Source organism: Esox lucius, chromosome 4, assembly GCF_011004845.1.
Source record: "Esox lucius isolate fEsoLuc1 chromosome 4, fEsoLuc1.pri, whole genome shotgun sequence".
In the NCBI taxonomy this organism is placed as follows: Eukaryota; Metazoa; Chordata; class Actinopteri; order Esociformes; family Esocidae; genus Esox; species Esox lucius.
In genome coordinates this window covers 27862102-27884641 of record NC_047572.1, presented here as the reverse complement: position 1 = coordinate 27884641, position 22540 = coordinate 27862102, and the positions used below count along the sequence as shown (strand labels likewise).

General features: G+C 39.1%; 1 protein-coding gene across 5 annotated transcripts in view; it reads right to left on the bottom strand.

Moving 5' to 3' along the window:
* lingo2 (leucine rich repeat and Ig domain containing 2) overlaps positions 1 to 22540 on the bottom strand; it is a 252972-nt gene that overhangs the window by 53798 nt on the left and 176634 nt on the right. The window contains exons 5-6 of one of the 5 annotated variants that reach the window (XR_002196658.2): positions 8748 to 8875; positions 7665 to 8407 (exon numbers count right to left, since the gene is read on the bottom strand). The exons of the other annotated variants lie outside the window; for them this stretch is intronic. The gene's annotated coding sequence lies outside the window, so the exon portion shown is untranslated. Of the gene's footprint in view, positions 1 to 7664; positions 8408 to 8747; positions 8876 to 22540 lie in introns of those variants that run through there. 5 annotated transcript variants of the gene reach the window in all.

Here is a 22540-nt window from a genome sequence, read left to right as displayed (position 1 = left end):
GGCCTGTGACACCGGATAAAGAACCTGGAACATTGCTGTTCCAAAGGAGGTGAACTAGCTCCCAGCGATAGGCCTGCTGCGATTCTCGATGGCTAAAGTTTCTGCAGTCTGCACCGACGTTCAAAGGATTTGGAGGCCTTTGACAGTCAACTATAGTCAACAGGGAGGGCTTGAAGGGACCTTGTGAGTCAGCTGGGTCTGATCTATCCTCGAGCAGCATGATACTGCAAAATTCATTTGCTCTCCTGCCCTGTAGCAGATTCCTAGTCAGAATCTTTGAGGTTGAATGAAACGTCCATGACTTTTCTATTCTATCTAATTTCTACCATTATGCTAGCATCCCGAATCAGCATCATCATCCTCATAGCCACGATCACTTGTTCAATAATCTCAGTGAGCATTTCAGAGTTGCTAGGGACCTAAACATCAAGAATGTCAGTAGTCTGTGAAAAGGAAGGTTTCCATGACAACCAAAACCCCAGACCAACTTGTTCCATCTTGCCTTCCAATCAGACCGATGCAAGAAAGAAACATGAAGGACAGCGTTTTTTTTCCACTATGGCTGAAGGGCCTGAAATGCCAAATGACAACTGTCATGGTCCCTAACTATAGCCTACTACAATTCGGTCCACACACATGCATTAAAGAGAAATATTTATTGACTGAAACTAATGGTGTTGTTAATGACAGAGTGAAGCCCTGAGCCTGGGAGCTTCCTGTATTCATGATCTAACGATTAGCTCGTTGAAAGCCCTTCTTTGCTCCACCATAATAGGAGTGGAGTCTGAATCCATGTTATTAATAAGGGATGGCATACAATAAAGAAACACTCCCTTGCATTTGCAAACAAGGACAGTTGCCTATCGTGAAAAACAGCAGAAAAGAAAGACAGGATAGAAAAACATAATGTGAAGAAATGGTGCACACTTACACAACCTTCATTGCTGAAACACAGTGCATTTACTGTTCCCACAAGATGTAACTAAAAGCAAATTCCTCCCAGTGTCCAGTAGACAACAAGCACCCATTCCCACAGTGGTTGTGTTAACTTGATGGAAAACCCAATTACAATTGACCACGCCATAAGGGATATCACCAGGGACAATATCACAGGTTCCATCCAAGAAGCAGAACATCAGCATGCAGCTTCATGGCTCCAGGCAGGTTAGCAATTGTAATTACAGAGTGGTGGTTGCTTTAGTACGTGTTTGCTTTCCTTGTTACACAGTTGTGTCCAGGGGCAAAATAGGCCAACGAGGTCACAATTCCAGAGGTCCTCAGGAGTTGGTAAGTCCAAAACCGTAATATGCATGTTACCCCAGCTCTATAATCAACCACTTCATAGTTGCCTCTTGAATGATACACATTGATACTCATAACTGGCTTTCATATTAAACCAAAACAAACTGTCTATCAGCGGTTTCAAGGGGGACTTGTCATGCCGACTCACCGCTCACCTATAGAATATAAGGCTCCGTCTAAGTAATAGCATGATTTAGTGGCCCTGGCGTGTGAGTGACAGTAGCAGATCAACGGCTCTCTCGCCAGAAGCTGCGGCCGGCCAGGGCGAGGCTCATAAATCATAGGTGGATCTACTTGCTGCCATTAAAAATATAGGAGCCTGAGACCACATTTTACAGCGAGATAGGTTTCACAGCTCAGCCAGCATGCGAGGGGGGGAGAGAGAGAGAGACTGCGGTGAAAAATGACAGCATCACTCTGGATCCGGCCAATCTATCATCCAGGGGTCAATGCCTTCGATGGAGTGTGAAGGGAGGGATGGAGACGTAGGTTGGTAGCGATGAATCGGCGCGTTTCTGGAAGGAACAGGGGCTCTGGCGCGACACTGAAAAACACGGGACCTGGGTGGAGTCCTGTGGAAAGATATGTTGCTATCATGGCCCCGCCAAAAATGTCAAGAATTCTCCCAGGACGTGTTCTGTTATTTGGGATTTAGGACGATGTTTAAATTCCTACGAGTTACTGCCAAATAGAGAAGTTACACCTGCTGGGATCAACACAAATGTGATGCAATTCAGAACGTGAATACACAATCACACTACAAGAATAGACCCACGTACAGTATAGAATATTGACTATAATGATTTTGCCTGGTAAATTACTGTGGGATTATCAGTCAACACAGGACTACTTTTATGACACGTGTTAAGCTTAAGCACATTTTTAGGTAGAAATAATCTATTAATCAATGTCGTCTGCATTCATGTGGTGCGACCGTCTTAAACAGCACACACACTCTGCATATTAATGAGAAAGAAACTGCAGAGGCAAACTGAAAAGGCATCCGCAAAGCAAACAAATAATACCGAATGTATAAGTGAAAAAATGATAGTCCCTGGGTAGCAACACTTATCATACGCTGCTACCACTAACCCATCCACCTCAATGCTGCCTAGGGCTTTTGTATATATATATTTCAACCATTTAAACTAAAACAAATATTTTCATTTTTTTTGTATCACCCCTTGAGATTATGTTAATGGCTCTAAAGACATTACACTTATTCAGGCATATAAACAAATGGTTGGGTTTGGGCTTGATATGGATATTTTACATGCTAATGGGTATAATTCAACTCCTGATGTGGTCTGTCTCCACTAGTCAATCCGAAAATAAATAGATTCATGCAGTATGGTTTCTGAAACCATTTCATTCAGCAAAACAATATAAATGATTAACTGTATCACTAACCATGCTAATGTTAATAAAATCACAGACTGTCAGCACAGCGGATTTCCCATATTTCTATAAGTTTAAAGTTAATGTCCTTCACAAAAACACTGACAGACTGGTAGGCCCATTGTAAAATAGAACATCAGAAAAAGACTGGGGATCTAACACTGAAGTGAAATTCAGCCCCAGCCTCACTGCAGCCAATAATGGGCCAATAGAAAAAAGTATTCTGTGGTTGAACTGAATACAACAGAGCTTAATTACCTCAGAAGCATTGGGGAACAAGGTAGAAGGCGTGTTAATTAAATACTAATAAGCCTCCAATCTGAAACCTCCGGCTTCTCCATTCACTAAAGCAATCTCAAGGACTTTAGCCCTTCTGTGAGTTAGTCCTGTTACAGTTAATTATTATCCTTCACATGACGAAAGGCAGTTAAGAGACCATTTCTTTTTCTTGGGATGAAGCCTTCGCCCGGTGGCTCGTCCTTTGATGGAGGACACCCAGGCAGTTAGTAACCTGTGTGTGGAGAAATGGGCAAGACACTTCTTCAAGCAGAGCCTCATTTGAGAGGAAGGATAGAGAGGTACAGTCTCCAGGTTTTGCGTCTTGTCAATTAGACACTGGTGAATAGTCAGACGTGCGTTTATTCAAGGGACCCTAACTGAGACAAAGTTCTTATTTTTAATGGTTCCTTGAGAACAAGTGAATAACAAATCAACACAATGAAACATGACACCTAATATGAATATGAATTATCTTCTCCATTCTCTCAAAAACAACCGACTAAAGTTGAGGGTGAATCTGCTTGGTGACTCAAAGATGCTAACTAATCGCAAAAAGACCTGATGATAACTACTTTTTCATTTTTATCTCTGTATTGAATCTGAACCTGTCCAGACGGTGTTCTCTGAGAGTTAGAAAACCTTGAAATCTTCACTGAGAATCTAGGCGGAGGGTAATGGAATTTCCACTGTGGGCATCCTCCAAAACCAAATAGCCGTCTCACAAGACTGTGCACTGCAGTGAGCCACAAGCTGATAACATAAGTCAAAGGCTACCCCTGAAGTCCTGGCACGAAGAAAGAGAAATAAGACAAGTGACGATGTTCTCCAAACAGACCAAGATATAGCAATTTTCCCTGATCTGAGACAATCTTTTGACACTTTCTCATTCGGCGACGGCCGATTGTCACTACTTCAGCACTCCCATCACTCAAGTGAATCCACTGGTCCCAGAAATTGATTGTTGGCAGATGAGGCTAGAATTGTAGACATATCCAACAGTATGTACAGTATCTCTCCAGGAACAAAACTGTTTCTCTCAGAACTCTGAGCAGCCTGATGAACAGGGCCTATAACTCCTGGGCAAAAAGTAATAGATCCCTCCATATAACATGACAAATAAAGTACTTTACAGTGGTAATACGCCATATATCTTTTGATCTACAATATTTTTGTTTCCTAAAATCATAGTAATGTAAAGTATAAACACTGTTATTGATTCAGTTTTACTGAAATCTTCAAAAGTCAATTTCAGATCCTTGAATAGAAATACCATCATAGACTTTAATGAAGGCAGAAAGGACTACAAGACACTTTAAAATATTAATTTGTTTTGATATTGTTAACTACATGAATCAAGTAATAATTCCAGGATTGTTTGTGTTGGGTAAAGGAGGATTAGTTCTGCAGCTTATACCTGCTCCCGAGAAAGTATTTTCATTATTGCTAACATTTCTCACAGATCTTTCCCATTTTTTAATCCTAACAAAACCTGTTTGATATCCTAATGGTATAAAAATTAAATGCCTTTAACTTTAACAAACACTTTAACCTTTACAAAAATAATGTTCGAATTATGGTATGACAAGGGCTAGATTACTAACTAAGAATAAGTCTTGACCTAGCTAACGTAAGAATCTGTAAAAATGTTTGACTGATTTTGCTAGCTAATGACAACTTGCTATCTGTATGAATATTTGATGACATGATGATAATGATAAAATTGACAATGCTGGTTTTTAATACACAGTATTTTTCTACTTTAGAAAAGGTATTATGTTTCCAAGCAAAAAATATTTTTAAAAAACAATAATTGCCTGAATTAGTATAATCCCTAAAAAATCTTGTGTCAAAACTCGAAAAGCATTTCTTTGCATTCTTACACATCCTTAAATACATTTCTTACATAGGCGATTTTTCAATCCCCTTCACTTAAGGTCTGTGTAGGTTTACACTATCTCTACGCTTTTCTGTGCAAATATCTACAGATCTAGGTGACTTCATCAATGTTGCCTGAATATAAGCAAATATATATTATTTTGACATAATTTGGGCAAATATGTTGACAACGTGAAAGACGTGCATAACATATATATGAAATATTTTGGCTATATGTTTATGATGCCATTTCAGTAGTGTGTGTTGTCGGAATTTAGAAGTCAGATACAGTAGATTGTAATTGTAAAAGTATACTAGCATTTCCTAGTTGTAATTATGAGTTTGAGGAATCTACAGATCTAGGTGACTTCATCAATGTTGCCTGAATATAAGCAAATATATATTATTTTGACATAATTTGGGCAAATATGTTGACAACGTGAAAGACGTGCATAACATATATATGAAATATTTTGGCCATATGTTTATGATGCCATTTCAGTAGTGTGTGTTGTCGGAATTTAGAAGTCAGATACAGTAGATTGTAATTGTAAAAGTATACTAGCATTTCCTAGTTGTAATTATGGCAGGAAATTATATGGTAATTACAAGCTTCTAATGTGATGTAAATGTGGAATAAGATCAGATTTTACCAGAAAATAATTCACATTTTAGTCATTTATTAGAAACTCTTGTGATCAGAGACTAACACAAGGAAGCAACAAAATTTTTTAGCATCTATTGTGTACTGTCTAATGTCTACCTTGAAACCAACGAATATAGATGTATTATGCAGTGGAAAACGAAGTAGCTATTCTCTGCATAACTGTGTTTGTTTGCTGAGAAGCACCAATGTTTGTTTCTTTGTGTTTTATCTTTCCCTTTAAATATCCCTGCAAGCCCTCTTCCTGTGAAGGCTCCAACTGAGACAATTGTTTTAGCTTGTCCCTATGTTACTTTTTGAATTGCAATACAAAAAATGAGTTGGTAGGAACACACACATGTGGACAAACACACGTAAAGTACACACAGACACACACACACACAGACACAGACACACAGACACACACAATCTCCCTTACAAATAATCCCTTCTCTTCTCTGGGACCTGTAGTCATGGTGAGGCTGGATATGTCTGACAGTGTGTCCTTAATGAGACTGACAGACTTAAATGATCACTAAACTGATTGTTTTTCCCCGTTTACTGCTCAGTGGAGAACTGATAGGCAATCATTAACTCAGGGCTTTACTGTTTACAGAGCAGTGAGGTGATGATTACGGCATACTAACCAATATTATCCAGCACAATATGACTAACATTAAATCTGGTGGATTACGGATATTTAGGTACTGTTGATCCTGTTGATACTGTTGATGCATACCTTACAAGTGGTTCACAATGTTGTATCATTTTATCATCATCATTTTAATTTAGACAATAAGTAGAATATGCATGTTAGTGATTTTAGTCTAGATTCAGTATAGAAGTCCTTGGAATGCAGCCTGATGGAGAAAATGGACACAGTCATGGACACACATCTGATTTAAGAAATGTTTATGATTTATATATTGGTTACTAATCTATAGAGTGGTTACTTATCTAAATATGTACCATCTATAGAAAGTTCGTAATGCCTTATTATGCATTTCAAAGTGGATGTTTTCCATTTATGTGTATACCACACTTTGATTAAAGAAAAAAAAAAGATATATATATATATATATATATATATATATATATATATATATATATATATATATATATATATATATATATATATATTATTGCTGTGTGCAATTACAATTAAAATCTGGCATATTATAACTATATACAACATCCAGAGTTAATCCACATCCAAGAGTTAATCCTCAGTGGAAGCACCTTATATCTGTTAGGATAGGTCAATATTTCACCACTGTTCTTCACAAAACTGCTCAAGTTCTGTCAAAGGTAAATAAGCATTGTCAATGGACAGTAATCTCTTGATTCTCTTGAATCAGCCTACTACTGGCTCTGTCATTCTTCTGAATAACAGATTTTTCACCTTGCTGACTATTTCATTTTGCAACCTTCAGGCTGCTGGTCAAATCCTCTAACTGCTAGGCTACCTGCCACCACATTTAGCTGACACATTTAGCTATCCCACGTTAAAAGTGCCCTTTCCCCCATGCATTTCCATGGTATCTCTATTGTTTGGATTATAACCCATTTTACTATTTATCACAACAACGTGTCTTGAGGGTAAATGTTTTACCACCACAGTTAAATAACAAACCAATATTTTAAATGAAAATATACAACTTATGGAAAATAACGAATTTAGGAAAATGAAAAAAGAAACGTCTTCCAAAACCTTCAAACAACACATCCCAAAATTACATGTACAAAACATTGCAATAGGATGCATGAATGTGGGTTTCTCGTTGCAGTCATCCTTTTACTGCTTTGATCAGCAGTTTGGGTTATTTTTGATCGCTGCTCACCCTAAAATGCTCCTGCAATTGATGAAGCGTGTAACACTTCCTGCCTCAAGTGGACTGAACTGGATAATCAACGGCCTAATGGATGCAATAAAGCATCTGACACTTCAGTCTTAGACACAAAGAGAAAAACATTCCTCTTCTCCCACATGCAGGAAGCTCTAAGATGATAAAGACCCAGAGAGTCATTATTTTCACTCAGCGTTCTAATAAAAAAAGGGCTGAATCATTACTCATAACAATATCTTCGTTTATTAGAAGAAAAAACACATTATGAAATCCAATTAAAAACGTATAGTCAGAGCATCAGACTGCATTCATGGGTGGAGCTAGGTGGACCTCTCTGCTCAAATGAATCAATCAAATTGCTTCAATTCCTCCACACATAGAGCCTTCTTTGAGTCCTACCTGCAGTTGAAAAATGGGTTGGATGGCCAGGTGGTTTTGATCATTCATATTAGTTACTGCTTTTCTTTGAATATTGACATCTCTGACTTCTTTCCATATTGCAGAAGAGTGTACCACTCTCCCATATCTGTGGGGGAAGAACCGGCAGTGCACCGAAATGATCCACTGTCACCGCTTCTTTAATAGTGTGAATCTTCAGTGATACTGATAAAACCGTTTCATAAAGCTCATTCTCAATAGGCAATAGCATGCTAACTCCATTAAAGGTACTATCTGTGGAGTAGTTCTCAACACTACATTACTGACCATTTAGATAACAGTCCACAGATTCACTTCCAGGAACAATTTAAGAGGTGAGTTTCGAAATGTGCACCTTCTCTCTCCCTCACAGCACCCACTCTCTCTCCGAATGATTGCTGTGTCGGCACGAAAGGCTGTTCTTGTGTTTTTCATGAATGCCAAAGGATGCTGGTTTATCTAATGTTTCCTGAATTGTGTTTCGGGTTTGCGGTTAAGGTGGTCATATTTCGTTTTTCTGAAGCTCCCAACATGACCCATCCTTAACTCACACGGATGCCTTGGATCTGCGATATTCACTTTAGACTGAGTCGATAATAATAGGAACACAGACATTTAGGATGGGCCATTGTTTCTCTCCTGAACTCTGAAACAAAAGAGGCCATTTAAATGCATAACCTTTTAAAAACAGTTATCAATTCAAAAACAGATTATTATGTATGTATGTGTCCCCCCAAAACATCTGTGTCTCAAAACAATTCCTGATTCCTCGTGCAGAGTGTCATTACAGACTTTTTCTTACAACCCTCTATCTGTTGTTTCAGATATCAACATTGTTATGTCAATGACACAGTGGCTTTTCCTGTCACATTCCAGTCTTTTCCTAAATATATATCCATAACACATCATGCTTCCTGCATTCTTATAATTACTAATTCCATTTTAGCTGCAGGGAGATATTCAAAAAATTACAGAAAAATGTATACCGCACTCTTCTTCTTTCTCTTTGCCTACTGCCTGGTAGAGGAGATGAGTTTCCCTTAGTTTACATTCCACTCAGGGTGGACGATTGTGTAGGCCTGTCAGACAAGAAGTCTCTCCGTGCCTTTGAGAGCTGTGAGAAGAGTGAAGCAACAGTCAAGTTCTGAAGGAGGGTGAACTTCACACTCGCCTAATCTGTACTCCGAATCTTTCTGTCGTTCAGCGGAAGCTGAGCAGCCTGAGCTGGCACTAATTCAATCACCGTCTCTTGATTGGCAGGGGAGCTAGAACACTCCAGGGAGGGAAAAAGTCTCTTTTGCCCTTAAAAATGGATGGAGGAGGAAGAGAGCAGCTGTCTAGTTGACATGTTCCCCAAGGACCATAGTCAAGACCAGTGAGAGAAGTTGATTCAGTGATTAAGATCAGGTAGAAGTAGAAACAATGTATACAGTTAATCCCAAAATAATTAATACCCATGCCAAATTTTTATTTGACCAATAGGTTTCTTCTGGGTGGAAATATTTTTGAGACCACTTCACCTTTTTTCCAAAAAAGTCGAAAAGGAAGGCTTTGGGTGAGGAACAAAAGCATACATTTTGCAGTGGTCTCCTAATTTTAACCCTTCTGTTCCTCACTCAAACCTTCCTTTTCGACTTTTCCGAACTGTATATATGTATATATATAAATATATATACCATATAATGTTGTGTCAATACAAACATGCCTGCTTTACTAATTCAATCTGAATGATACTCCCTAATTCTGGAATTCTTTGAGCCTACGGTTTTTAAATGATGCAAAAGGGAAACAGTGCAGTTGTGAATACTCAAATGTCCGCAGAGTTTAAATCAACACTTTAGGAGGACAAAGGGAACATATTATGTAGAGACGGACTGGCCTGTTTCCAGACACTTGGTATTTTGAAATCAATGTGATGATGATGATGATGCAATGATGGGGCAAGAAATGACTAAACCATCATCATACCATTGTGTTTTCTCCTAGACCTGAAGGAAGACTAAGTGCAACTGAAAGAGACTTGCATGAGATTTCGTTACTTTGGTCAGTTTTGTACTTCTCATATGCTCTTTCAAGTCTTAAAGGAGCTTTTCACACTTTTGCAATTTTGTTGTTTTGCTCGATGGTTCCTTATTAACCTGAAAGTTTTGTGGGCCAAGAGAAAACATAATTCAAGGACCTTTTAAATAGTAAAAAGTTGATAAAGAAAATAGAACCATGGGTTACAGTATCTCTTGGCCCATAAACTACTTTTGGTACAAACAACCATTTACAGTATAGTTGTAAGATAGTGAAATTGTCCTTTAAGAGGTTCCTGTGAACTTCTAAAAGTATTTCATCAGACCTGCCTACTGTATCTGTTGGAAGTTGAAATTCCCTGACATGTCTATAGAAATTCCCATGGAGTGTACAGCGCCCCTTTGTGAAGAACATGAGAGAGTGCTTAACAGTTGACTGCTGGGTCAACCAATCGGTCTTTAAAGCATACTTGTACAAAATTGTTGTAGACAGCAAAACAAAAGAAAACAGTTGTCTAGTCATCTGTGGTTGTGTTCCGTTTAGATTTCAACTGTAAAAATAATAAAATGATTATGAAAGTAATGGTTACATATACATGAATAATTTAAAGTAAAGTTTCATAAAGTTTTTCTTTCACCACCAAATCTAACAAAAAGGCTGAATAATACATCATACAATTTGTCACAGACTATTCAAAAAGCATAATGCTGAATCCTTTAGAGACTAGAACACAGTTAAACAGATAAATATACGTACATTTTCCAAGTCATTTAACTAAATCTTTGTATTCTTTGCAGAGGGTTACCATCATTTTGTGTATGCTGCTATGTGCACAAGTAGTCACAGTTAAGTGAAATTGTGACAAGGAAAATTAAAGCTTTACTTCGTCACCTAGCGATGAATAATGTATATACAACTGAAAAACGAAGTGACTTTCTACCGAACCACATCCTCATTTTCAATTAAAGGAGAATTTCACCTTTTTCAACTGGATTTTAGATTGTTCCTCCCCATGAAAGAGTCTACAGAAACTGTAATCCATGGTTCATTTTTGTTAAGCAGCCATAACAAAAATCAGCTAACTGTAGCTACAGCTAGGTAAATCTTTACATTAGTAAGTGAGTGGGATCAGGTCAATTTTTTCACAGTGAAATTGCCTTAAAGATCAAAGCAAACATGAAGCTTATTTCAGGTGAATTTGAAAACATTTCAATAAAAACATGCTCACATGCTACACACTGAAATGTGTTCCCTCTTTTGCAAAAAATTTGAAAACATATATTGTATTCTGGCAGGCATTTGACCAAAGAATGAAGTTACATATAGCCATATCAAATACAGTATTATATACTTGTGTTATTATTCCTTTAGAATGAGAAATAAGGGAGTTTGGGCACCCTAACTTACGTAATATTTAAATTAACAAATTATACGGTATTTAATATACATTATCTGAATGTAAAGAATACTGCATCCAACCCAGTACTTTAAAAAAAAAAATAGCATTCAATGTCCAATAGGGTTTTCTTGTTGACTATTTTCACATGGTTTCCCTCAAAATATATTTTTTTTCGACCTCACTACAGTGCAATATGACATTGGGTTCATGTAAGACAGAACTCCCAACTCCGTGTGAGGGCAGCGTCCTTGATGCAGTGAGAAGTGTAATAGGCTCAAAGTGCTGTGCTGCCACTGGTAAAAGAACAGGTCATAATGGGGGATACAAATCATTGTCTGAGGTACATGTGTTCCTTCAAGTAAAGGAGGAGAGAAAGCCACCATTTTATGCTTTTCCCGAGAAGAATGGTGGATACAGAGAAACATAGAGGAGAAGAAAGAGAGAGGGAGTGAATGAAATGGAGGGAGTGGCGCCTCCGGTAATTGCCCAACGCTTTCGGGAGACGGTGATTGGAATTCTCGCGAGGTGGTCAGACGTGACAGTTCAAAGGTCACCACAGTGGCGATGCTGAGTGAGAGCCCTGAGTTTGAGAGGCATTAAGAGGCACCATTCCACTACTAATGAGCTCCATGACTGGTGATTAAACCGCCCCTAATGCTTGGGAACTCCGTAATGACCAAACCTTTTTGATCTGAGCGGGGGAAGATTGATGAAGATTTATGCAGGAAGGCTGACACTTGCTAGGTTTTGTCATTTACCCCGGACCAGAATTAAATCAATTTCACGGTGCCATGATAGGATCAGTCTGTCTTCTGGCTCCGTCTGGCATTTTTGTTGTGGCTCTTTGTAGCGTTTACACACAGACGGTTGATTTGCAGTGTACAGCAAGTGTTAATCCGCTTTAAAGGGTGTCACAGTGGATTGTGGTGACATGGCCAGTCGATTACATCATTTTAATGTGAGGAATGCAGTGCAACTATACGTTATAACTGTGTAACTGGAGAACACAGGACATGTATCAGGAAGCATAGTGTAGCGCAGGCAACCTAACATTCTCCCTTGAGTGAAAACGAGAGGAAAGCAATAGAAGCCACAGCCTGTTCGTTTCCATTACAATATTTCTCTGAAACACTCTTGCCAGCAGGTGGAGTTGTAAATATTATATATATATATATATTTCTTAAAAGAACTCTGCTACTAAACGAAAGTCAGAGTACAAAACACTATTGTGCCAATCTTTTTTAATTGAACTAGGGGCTCCAAAAGTACCCAAATATAATAAACTGGGAAAAAATTGTTTATTACACGTATATACATTTATTTTTCTTGCAACATGGAGTCATCTTTATAATTCTGCACAACAATGATCAATAACAATAAACTTGTGTTGAATCCATAATTGTTTTGCAGGTGTGTTAGCCAAAGGCAAAGCATCCCAAGATTGTTGTGTCACTCATAAGTAGACAAACTGACGATACGTTCTAATCACATGTGATCTTACGCTCCAAGAGCCACTCAGAAGCGTAATCAGAATGTCGTGACCGTACGTGTCAAAGGGTTAAAATTAATCAACATTTATTGACAATTTCTACACTAATTAGCATATGAGTTGTATTGATAGTGTTATTTAACCCTCTAACATTACCTCTTGAACTGTACATACTGGAGAGACCAAAGCAAAATTGTTTTACATGGTTTGGCCATCCTAACCTCATCTTCAATTTCATATGTAAACAAGCTGGCAAGCACCTCACAATTACATTTTGAATTATTAAAAAAATATTGAGAAAGGCCTGGTTTTGTTATTTGTCGTTCCATAACATCCTTACCATGTGTTCCCAAATGTGTTCAATTACGCCTTGCGATTGAGCTACAAACAATTCACATTTTGGCCACATTCAAGTCAATGATAAAGTGTGTGAGGCCTATTCTTGGCCAAGTATTCTGAATTATTAAATGTATTTCTGAAAAGATAGCAGTAGGCTGTAGGTTATAATGCTATAACTTTGGGAAATGTCTTTAAATTTATCAGAAGCATCTCCAGCACCCTTCTGGCAGCTATGATTCTATAAGGAAAGAAATGATGAAGCACCACACTGGATAGATGAAAGTTGCAGCCTCATGTCTATCAGAACAGAGAGTGGGTGAGAAATCATATGAATCAGAGATCGTGTTGAATCTCATTTTAGTTCTGTGAGTGATAGAGGCAAAATGGCTTCCGGCTACAATGTTGCCCAAACAATGTTTCAGTTTGTTATTGCAAATTAAGGAAAATATTAACATTTTTCATTACAGTTAAAATGTGGGTGATATTATGTTCACATTGCAAACAGTAGACAATATCTTTAAATGCCAAAAGGGGTACCAAATATTAACAAATATGTTCAAGGGCGAAATAGTCAGAAACCAAGAAGTGCCGGTTTTGTGTTGGAAGAATCCGACTCAAATTAAGCACTATTTGCCATAAAAAAATACTGCACTTTGAAGCAAGCGACCGGCATGACAGACTGAAGCAGCAATGCATCTCTCTATGAGAGCAAATGCTCTTTAAAGGGAATCCATCAAATAATGCATTCTTGAGTGCATGCTCAAATACTGGATATATGCAGAATACATTGCCGGTGGTGCATAATGCATCACTCTTGCCTAGTTTAAGAAATGCAAATCACTGCGACTTGATGTGTTCTGTTCACAAGCCTTGCGATGAAATATTTGTGAATCTTCAAATCGTATTGATGCACAGTCTGGCAATGTGTGAGGGTTAGTGTCTGTGTGTGTGTGTGTGTGTGTGTGTGTGTGTCTGTGTGTGTGTGTGTGTGTGTGTGTGTGCACGCGCAACACGGGTAAAGAGGAGTGGGGGAGAGAAATGAAGTGAGGGAGTAAGATAAAGAAAGAAGGCCTGAGAGAGAGAGAGAGAGAGAGAGAGAGAAAGTGAGAGGTGAGGTGTGGAAAGAGAAGGATGGAAGGAGAGGGAGAGAGCTTTTGAATACAACACTCGCTGGCTTCTCCTGCTGTCATTATTAAACAGTGGATGAAAGAATGTCTCCCAGTTCTGTATGAGTTCAGAGGTGTTGTGGAAGGATGTTTTACCCAGCAATGCTCAGTGGAAACTAATATACTCCTTTTCCTCCCACCTGCTGTCACTCAAGGTGCATATTTTTTCTTAATGCAATGATTCACATTATCTTGGCATTCTTTGAAGGCATCAAGGAACATTACCAGACAGCACTACTGTACATTCTATTAAGGGAGACAAACAGAGTCAGGTTATGGAGACAAGCAAGCAAGAGCGAGGGACAAAAATAAGAACTATTTGATTTGAAGAACAAAAAACAAAGCTGATTTCTGCCACCCTGAACTTGAGATATCATCATAGCATTTTGTATGACACAGTGAGAAATTGGAAAATGTGTATTCTTGGGCGGAATGGTTTAAGTAAAGGATAAATTGACCCTTTCTTGATTGTTGTATAATTATTATCCACGCACATTTGTTCTTGGGGGTAATAAAAATGTGATTCATTTGAATAACTTATTTTGCTGTTTTTATACTACGAAAACAAAATGTTGAAGCAACACCAAAAAATATTACACCAGAAATGGTTTTATAATTCAGAAGAGAGAGACAAAAGAGGGCATAGAATGTGATGGACCACATAATGTATTGTGCCATAGTAGGCTGCTTATGGACCAGAGTTGCCAGTGGGGTGTCGGACTTTCTCTTCATCTGGTAACCTAACCAGGTAAAATGGGTTGACATGATTAATCTGTTGTGTAAAGGTTCAATATGGACTGCCGTAAGACCATGCTTCATCCAATCAGGTCACTTCTGGCCTTGGGGAGGAAAAAGGAAACCTGGGTCTACCTGCAGCCTAGTGCTGATTCATACAAATTATATTATAAAGGTGGACTAACAGGGGTTTCCTACACACAGATAGGGAGAATGCTACATGCCTGGACAGTAAATCTCACAGGGCTGAGCTGGCTTCATACAGGTTTGCATAACGTAGACCTGCCTTTTGCAGTTTTATTAAATTTTTTATTATGATTACAAATTGTGGATTAAAAATGGTTACAGTAGGTAGATGAGTCAACTCAAGTCTGAATATAAAAACATTTGATCCCAACCCCTTTTTCTCACAAACATGCCATTTAGACAAGTTACCACCTTGTTTTCCCCAGAGTCTGTATACTGTATGGTAGACTAGACTGTACAGCTGGTGTTAATTTGGCCCACAATTACACTACCAACAAAAATCCCACCATATAAACAGATGTATGTATAGAAGTAAAAAGATCTTCTGTCTTGCTACCCTACCCCATAGCCCATTCATATGAAAAATTGTCACATGTAGCACACAGCCAGTACTTGCCAGAAATTCCTACAGTTTTTTTTTATGTTGCTGTAGACCTCTTGGAAGCCTCCCTGACCAGTTTTCTTCTCATCTTTTCATTTTTTCAATTTTGGAGGGATGTCCAGTTCTTGGTAATGTCTCTGTTGTGCCATCTTTTCTCCACTTGATGATGACTGTCTTCACTGTGTTCCATGGTATATCTAATGCTTTGGAAATCATTTACCTCTACGGACCATGGCTTTTGAACAGCTGAACTTTATTTGTGATTAATCAGAGTCACTTAAAATGATGGCAGGTGTGAAATTACTTCTATTTAATATGAGTTTGAATGTGATTGGTTAATTCTGAACACAGCCACATCCCCAGTTATTACAGGGTGTGCAACTTTATGCAACCAGGTTGGTTATTGTAAGGTTAAAAACAGCACTTGATTTGATTGAAAAGTGCTGTGGAAAATGCTACCTTTTTCAGATTTTCACACATTGTTCACCAAGCCAACCTGCAGCCAGTCCACACTCAAATGCCCTGATCAGAAATAGTCTGTCCATACTGTTAACCAGGGCCGGCTCTAGCCATTTGGGGGCACTAAGCAACATTTCTTTTGGGGCCCCCTCTCCCCTAGCAGTCAGAGGCTTCCTAGCGGTTGGGGGCCCTAAGCGACTGCTGTTCACACAGGAGTAGTGATGTTTATACACAAGGCAGGCCATTTATTCCTTATGCACACCCACACATTTACGCTACACTACACGTGTTTAGCCGGCTAATTTACGCAGGAAGAATTAAGATGCAGTGATCTGGATGACAAAGAAGAGACACTGCTATTGCTTTGAGTTAAAATGGGACAGCCCCGCGTTGGAGATTCTTTTGAACTGCACACCTGACACCTCAGAATTCTTAACCTTCTGGAGAAAAATAGCTCTAACGTCTCAATCGATAGCAATTTTTAGGAGAACACTCGTCACCTACCACTTCATATCCCTCTCCTCCCTGAAGGCATTGCAGAATGCAATTTACTGTGGGCCTTTCTCAGAAAAGAGCCTGGGAAGAGAGCCAGGACTAATGGCTCATGGGAGAAATTGATGGACCCCTAATCGGACAGGTCCACTAAGATAAACATCCCTAATATGGCAAGGCTTCAATAAACTCTGTGTCTTCGTAATTTTCATATATTCTTTGTTCGTTGTAACATAAAAGACGTTCTGAAATAAGGCAGACTACGAATATTTCTGACTGGTTTGATTAATAGATTCATGATAAAACAATAGATAAGAAAGCATATTCAACAGCTCCTCACAAGTGAATAGCAAATGGAACTTAAGCCCGATGACCCCACGATGTGAGTCGGTCACAGCAATTGGCTCGTTAACGTTTCTTGGCTTCGTGTCCTATTGGGCGCTCCACAGCCAAAAAGGAATTATTTGATCAGATGACGGATGGGGGGGATTTTGGAGGGTGTCATTTTTACACTCCCACACCATTCATCATCTGATCAAATAAAATAACGCACGCTCTCTGAATTCCATCCAGTGATTCACCGTGTGACACGATCTGCAGAAGGGGACGGACCTCATCTAGAGCTGCGTCCCTAACGCTGCTGTGAAAGGGAGGGCATAGATTGCCGACTTGACGGAAATTACAGTCATTTCAAAGCAGACCTAGAAATTATCTTCTTAGAGTCATGCTACACTGAATTCCCTCTCTGCTAAAGCCCTTTTGCAATTTGCCGGCATCAACAATAATCACTTCACAAAAGTATATGTATAGCACAACATTTATCGATGTGTGTTCTTCCACACGAGTGAACTCGACCACATAATAGGGTGTTATTACACGACGTGCTGGCCCTGTTAGTAAAAACAATACGAGCGGATTAAAATGACTATATACAGTATGGATATGGGCACAGCTAGAACCACATGTCGAGGCCGAGCCGATTGTAAGAGAACATAAAAGCCTGCATGCTCATGTGAAAAATGTATCAACTTTAGAATGTGATTAAAGTGTACTCTGTTTTAGAACCCAGCGCGGATATCATAAGTTGCATTGTTCTTGTGGATGAAACAGAAGACCCGCCTTGCCTGTTCACTAACCGGATAACTGACAATACGGGTTATATTAGCGCTGCGTCCCTGTTCATAAAGTCTCCAATTAAAATTGTGCAGTTACCAATGACGAGCAAGCTTTTATTTAAGTGGGACTAACGTAAATGACCAGACTTGCAATGTTGACTGTGTCCACGTTCCTCTAAATGCCTGTGAAGCATCGGCGATGCATTTAGCTTCGGCCCAAAGCCCCAGCGTAGATAAGGAGTAAATATTAACATGTTTAAGGCAATTATCTATTTGCCAATAAGGAAAGTGGAGGCCCCTCCTCTGAGCTTCATGTGTCAAATGACAGTGTTGCCCTTTTCTAATGAAAAGACTGGACAGATGGGCCCCGGGGGTGGGGGTGGGGGGGTCTGATATGGCTCTAACTGCCCTGCGTTGGATCTCCACAGAGTTTAATAAGATCGCAATGGGCATGTTGAGAAGGGCTGTTTTCAGTGACACCCAACACTCAGATAGATACACACTATCTCTCAGGCCACATTGTCCTGTCAAGCAAAATTAGGAAGACAGTCCTACCACTGGCTGACCTGCATTAAATACAATAACATAGCAAAACAACACAGCATTAACATTTAGGTCATTTAGGACAACAGGCTTCTTAAATCATTGTCCCTTTTAGGTATCTAGAGGAAGTCAGACATGCTAGTTGAAGAAATGGCTGAGAGTCACTGTGGGACCTCCCTGGTTTAAATCATCCCTTTATGGGTGGACTTAAGAACTACTTGACTCTTTCACCTGGCTATTAGGGTTTAGTAGCACTCGTCTAAGGCTATACTAATAAAATACTTTAGGAAATCACCATCTTGTCAGGTGCACAAACCAGAAAAGAGATGAGAGCAAGAAAAACCTCTAAGAGTGATAGAATAGAACTGTACTCTACATTGAAAAAATTAAATGAAAAATCTGTTGTATGTTTTTTGATTGTGGCAGCATATCTGAAGCTTTTTTGAAGGAGGCAAATCCCAAACCTTGTCATCACCAACACAACCAACACCATATTTTATGTTAGGCCTATATAAAAGACCAATGACATTATGTATTGAAACAAGCATCCTGCTCAGCAGAACTGAGAGCATGAGAGATGTATAATTATGGGGAAAATAAATTATTACCTATTTATCATCATTTTATACGAGGAGGTTCTTGGTAACTTGGGTGTAAAAAAAAACAATCACTTACAGTGAGTTGCTGTAAAATCATATCTCTGCAGTGTATTTAAGATGTATGTAGAGAAAAGGGATTGCATGTATTTTCTTTTTATTTTATATATATATATATATATTTTAGCCTGCTTGTATGTAATTATTTTACACGCTAGGCCTATCCTGCGACTGTCATTTTTCCGCAGTCAAAGTATTCGATGGAATACTAATTACCACTGCTGTACTTTTTCAAAGGACTTTTAGTCTGTTAAAAAGGGGAATTGAATATGTGATGTTTGAAACAAGGCTACTGCTTTAAGTAAAGACTGATTGTAATGCACGGGATACATGTTCATCACCCAGTGCCGTCACAAACTCTCATGCTGTATACATGATTATATATTTGATATAAAAAGGTACCTACCCACTAGCTTTCGGTTAGACGAAAAACCTGCAAATTAACCTTGAGGTTCATAAAAAAAGAAGATGAAAGGGGGGGGGGGGGGGGGAAACTGTTGAAATATTAAAGACTCTGGGGCATTGCCCCCTGGTCGTAGTGAGTCTCTAAATGCAGCTCATTGTCTCTGAAATTATAACCAACTCCAATCAGTGATAGCAACCATGTTCCCGTCATAGGTTTTGACGCAAGGTAAGTTCTGTTACGGATTTACTGGCGTGACGGAGACGGGATGTGTTCAGTGGTTTTAACGTTGACAGAAAATGTGTTTCACCTGGTGGGTTATCTTTGTGTGGGTGGAGGACCTCCACTGTTAATATTGCAAGAACAACCATTATGTCCATGTCAACTTGGAGTCACTCAATGTTAGACGCTCAGTAGTCCTCCCACCACAACTCGTGAAAACATGCAGTATCTATACAACCTAGTGACCACTGAAGGTAATGTTTTGGGGTAGTTGCAGGTGTATTGACTTGGTTGCACTATGCTACAGATAAAATAAGGCATGATGTTTTTTCCATGAGTTGTAAAGGCTCTTCCTTGGCTGTATGTGAGTTTCAAAATGTATTCTTCTATTTGCCTATGAAGAAAGAAAAGAGGCATGGTTCTGGCATAATTATGTGCCCAGCTGGTTTGGTGACACACGTCTGGAACTATTCTTAATCTTAATGCCTAGGACCAAGAGACATGGAGAAGCAGCTATAGCTTTCAAGACATCAACCTCTGAAACAGCCAGCTGGCCTGGAGAGGGCCAAACCTGCGTGGTTATTTTTAAATAGATCTTACCAACCTTCTCTTACTGATCTTTTTCCAAAAGGTTATTTAAATCGTTTAGTATTTAAATCGTTTAGCATATTTCTTTTTTAAGTATCATGCTTTCCCTGGCTTTTGTTCATTGTTTTTATTTTCCTGTGGAGTGCATTGAGTTTCACCCGTGTCTGAAAGGTGCTATATATACAGTATACAGACGTGATTGGAATTGAATGATGGTGGTGAAACTGCACAGGGATGAGCTCAATGCTCTTTTGAATAATTAAACTATCAAGGGTCTTATGCTGGTGGCATGTTGATTGATGCATGACTGATTCTCACAAAATAGAAAGAATCTCACTCTTTTCCATACTAATCTTATAATGTATCATATAATATTGTAGGCTGCTCACTTTTGGCTATTGCTCCGATAGCAGATGCCTGGACCCCAGAGGGTATATTTACAACTTACCGTAACACAGCAGTTTTTGCCGCAAAACTATTTGGTGAAAATGTTAACACATTAAAGGTTATCCTTTTCATTTTTAAATGAAAACATGAGCAAAAATTGTATTCTAAGTGGACTGACATCCCAAATTGTCTTTTTGTGTGCACACAAAAATCAGCTGGGTAGAACATTTATATTCGCATAAACATTGTGCCCCCTAGGCCTATAGCGACTCATTGTTTCTAAATACGATATGACGTGTAGGGCCCTCAGTCACTGAGGATCTCCGGGACAGTTCAGCAATCCCTAGCTAAATTACCTCCCCACATCTATAGGAAAATACGCACTAAACCACAAAGAAGAAGAAAAAAAAAGGTGTAGAAAATCTATCACACGTTCAAATACTTCATTGAATATTTAAAAGCTCCTGAATTATTTCAAAGAGGAAATGGTTGAACAACCCTTGTATGAAATATGAATGGAAGCTGTGGTAACTCAAAATCATGAGTCTTTTCAGTTGAGCGAATAAAGACAGTAAGAGGATACAGTGAAGTCGCTCATTTGATGCAGGTAGCAGGTTGTACATAGAAAGTGTAGCCTATATTGTCAGATGCTTAACTTAGTAATATAATTCTTGTAAATGTTGACCATGTAATCTTACCACTGTACATTTTACTAATGAACAGCACAGTCGGTATTCTACTGTGTTTGTGCCAGCCTTGTTACGCTCTCTCCAGTGGATCTTTTCATGCACTTTCACTCAACTCCACCTTTCCTTAAAATTCACTTCACCTAAGGTGTCAAACTGTTTTCAAAGTCGCAGAGGAATGGAATTCCTCATAAAAAGTCATTTAAGGGTAAACCGAGATCAATGGGCAAATCCACCCAACATGGTTGTTGAGGCATTAATGGGCATGGTGGCACTGAGAAGAAAAGAAAATGATATAGAAGTTGACACACACACACACACACCCAACATATTCTACTCACAGAAAAGGAAAATAAATACCGTTCTTGGACAATTTATCACCTCATAACAGCTAACAACTGGACAGAGTGTTGTGGTGTCAACGCGTACCATGTCTCACTACATCCATTTCTGGCATAATTGTTTAGGTACACAGCGCTAGTTTTCCAGTGATAGTTAATTAGTGTCTGCTGTTTAAAGTTACAATTAAACACGCTGGGTAAAAACCTAAACAACCTTGATGCAATTTGCATCCAGTTATTGAATAGACTTTGACATAATAATTAAACAAGTTTCCAGACCTTTGCAGTCAGTGTGTTTGACATGACTGACTGTCACATCAAGGCTTTCCTGCCTCATGCGTATGAGCTTCAGAGTTACTGATAGTGTCATCCTTGGAGTCTCTGTAGCAATATAAAGACAGGTGAACTTATGTCTATGCACACCTAAACTATATGCCAAAATGATGAGGACACAGTTATTGAGTTCAGGTGTTTCAGCCAAACCCATTGCTCACAGGTGTATAAAACCTAGCATACAGCCATTAAATCTCCAATGTCAGTACAATGGGTGGTCCTGAAGAACTCAGTGACTTTAATAGTGGCACTGTCATAGGATGCCACCTTTGCCAGAAGTCAGTTTGTGAAATGTCTGCCCTACTAGATATGCCTCTGGGAACTGTAAGTGCTATCATTGTGAAGTGGAAGCATCTAGTAGCAACAACAGCCCAGCCGCGAAGTGGTAGACCACGAATTCCGTAGCGTATAAAAATGGCCTATAATCGGTTGCATCACTCACCACAGTGTTCCAGACGGCCTGTGGAGGCAACATCGGCACAAGAAACTGTGCGTCGGGAGATTCACAAAATAGGTTTCCATAGCCGAGCAGCTGAACGCAAGCCTCACATCAACATGTGCAATGCGAAGTGCCGGCTGGAGTGGTGTAAAGAACGCTGCCACTGGCCTCTGGAGCAGTGGAAACATGTTCTCTGGAGTGATAAATCACGCTTCACTATCTGGCAGACTGATGGACCGATCTGGTTGCCATGAATATGCTCCCTACCAGTATGCATAGTGCCTATTATAAAATTTGGTGGAGGATGGATAATGGTCTGGGGCTGTGTTTAAGGGTTTGG